We start from the raw sequence: 3,228 nt of genomic DNA on the forward strand, positions 1-3,228 counted from the left end.
GGCAGTTTTAACAAGACAACGCTCCTTGTCACAAGGTGAAAACGGTGACTATTTGATTTCAAGAAAACAACATTAAGGTACTTCAGTGGCCAGCTAGATCACCTGACCTTAATCCAATCGAAAATATTTGGACTGTACTGGACCGCAAACTCACTAAAGCTCCGGTAACATCAGCTGAACATCTTAGGGAAAGTTTGAAAGAGTCGTTCGACAGCTTATCAACTGATTAATGCCGAAAACTTTTTGATTCAATTAAAAGAAGATGTGAACTATGCATAAAGAACAAAGGTGGACATATTCCTTATTGATCTTGCTATTAAAGTAAACTTAAATCCAGGTGTGCTAAACTTATGAGCAGCTTTTTTTCAACTTTTTTTTTATATACTAACTTTGATTAAAGATATTTAGTGGCAGACATTTGTTTTTTTTAGTTGTTTTTCTCTTAATGCAATTAAAAAACTCAAATAAATGTTTCGTTTTTTAAAAAACCCTGAATTTCTTATTTTTTACTTTTATTTTATTTTTAAAGAAAAAAACGCTACTTAAATCTATGGTGCGCTAAATTTTTGAGCAGTATTGTATCTTGTGTGTATTCAGTTATTGTGTATATTCATGCAAGATTTTTAATCTTTTTTTTTTTGGTTACAGACTTGAATGAAACATTTTCTCCCTTTCTATTTTTATACAGCAGAATAGTCTTAGTTGCTTTCTCACAATCTGCATCCAAGTTTTAGGTGCATGTTTTTCCTTTAAAGTTTTGTTGTTATTTTTCTGTAATAAAAACTTCCGCATCTACCATTTTGACGCAAATAACTTTTTATTGGATAAAACGCACATAGCACATAATAATTTTAATTGCTACTTGCGGTAGTGATATAGTGGTATAGCGCTCGCTTCATAAGCAAGAGGTTCCGAGTTCGATCCCCACCACGTAAGTCCTGTCTGCGGATCAAACTCATCTATCTAACCCTGTCATGAGTGTCTCCACTGACAAACTAGCCACTCTCATATCCTCCACCACTGCATCCATAAATCTCCTCTTAGGTTATTATTCACCTCCTCAAGGCTTTCTCGGCCTTGAGGAGGTGAATAAAAAAAAAATAATAATAATAAAAATTTTTAATTAGGATTAAGAGATAGAACAAAATGCAATGTCAGGTATAGTAAGTTAATTTTTTTTTTTTACTGATTTATTTATAAAAAATAAATATTTTATCTATAAAAAGAAAAAAAAAATTAACCTTACTCAATTTTTTTGATTTGTGAAAATAGAACAAAATAATTCTAACCTCGCGATATGCGCAACAAATTTTTAACGGCGTTTTCATGTTTTTAGAATTTTTAAAAAGCTTTTTAAAAATGCTCTCCCTTTCGTTTGTTATAGTATTTAATATCTTTATATATCTTATATAATATAGATATATATTATATAAGATATATATTATAGATATATAATATATATTTAATGATTTTTTGCTTTGTATTTTAAAATATTTGAAAAGATTTAAAGAAAAATTAAGTGTGAAATAATTTAAACCCACGCGAAGCACTTTGGTATGCTACAATATTATCTTTTAACACTGTTTAATAAACAAGACTTATTAAACTTTATAAAACGGCATATCAAGATGAGGCGAGTGCTTTTTATTACTTAATTTGAAGTTTACGTCAGATATTTGCATAGACTTTAGTTCACACAGATAAAATACAAATCATGACGGATTGTGGTTTCAAAAAATTGCCAAATAAAAAAACGCTTTGTAAAGTTTAATTTTAAAACTAATTAAAACTAAAAAAAATGATAAACTAATAAAAAAATGCTTTGTAAAGTTTAACTTTAGAAAGCATTTTTTTATTTGGCAATTTTTTATTACACATTTATTTACAAAACATAACAATTTTTAATAGTTTTTAATTGTATGTCTATATCGAACAAACACGTCACCTAATTAATCTAAAAAAGTTTATTTATAGATAATAACAAAACAAAATATATAAAGAAAAGCATATTTTACGAAAAAAAAATTTAACTAAATTTGCATTATCAACCAAACCTTATCTGCCTAATGAGATCTGGGCCCTCTGTTTGATCTGCAATAAGCCGAAAAAGCATTGTAAGATATGTCTAAAATAAAAAAAAATCAGGACATGATAAAGGAAGTAAAAACATTGAAAATTAACACTACAAACCAGTTTACCTGTTGCTGATGCTTTTTCAAGAGCATTGTTAAAAATAGTCAAAATGGGTCAGGGTAACAACATCAGTTTTTGCCATGTTTAATAATATCTCTCCAACAACATCTGTAAATATAAGGAGATATAATAACATCTGTCCAACAACACCTGAAATTTCATTAGTGTCTAATAACATCTTTTCAAAAACCAAATATTACAGATGTAGCTACATTTTTTAAATTATCAAAGTGTAATAACAAGGTGTAAATACATCTACAGATGTATTTACGTCTTTTACAGGTGTAGTTAGATCTGTTGATTTTAAGATAAAGTTATTTTTAAGATGAATTAACTAATAATGCATTATTTTAACCAGATGTAGTTACATGTTAAATTTTTTATAGATGTAACTACATCTGGGGAAAATTCTTCGAGATGTTATTGAGTTTGGAGAAAAATTGCCAGATGTATTGACATCTTTCTAAAAGATGTTGTTAGGGGTCGTTGAATTTTCAGATCATATTGGACAGATGTTATTAGAGTAAAAGAAAAATACAGATGATCTTGGAAAAAAGTGTGAGGATGATCTTGGACTACTCCACAGATGTAGTAATCTTTTACTATTAAAATCTGTAAGAAAAGATATTTATTGCAAAGACAATTAGCTATTACACAAAATAACAAAAACATAATAGTTATACCTATTGAGTTCTCGCACAGCCTGATATCTTTCATTTTGAATACAATTTATTTCAGCTTGCCTAGGCTCATCTCTTTCATTTCGACAACGGTTTATCTCAGTTCACCTAAACTGATTTCTTTTATTTTGAGGAAGTCTATTAATTGCACTTCTTAAATTATCAGACATAATTACGAATCAAAGGAGTGTTTGAAAATGATACTTAAAATAAAAAAAGTTTTTTAATCTTTTATTTTTAGATTGAACTTTAAGTTTTCTTTCTTAAACTTATCTAAAAATATAGTCCAACTATATGCAAATAAAACAGTGCATAATATAATAATCTAATAATATTATAATAATATTATATATTT

This window comes from Hydra vulgaris, chromosome 12 (assembly GCF_038396675.1).
Source record: "Hydra vulgaris chromosome 12, alternate assembly HydraT2T_AEP".
Taxonomy (NCBI): domain Eukaryota; kingdom Metazoa; phylum Cnidaria; class Hydrozoa; order Anthoathecata; family Hydridae; genus Hydra; species Hydra vulgaris.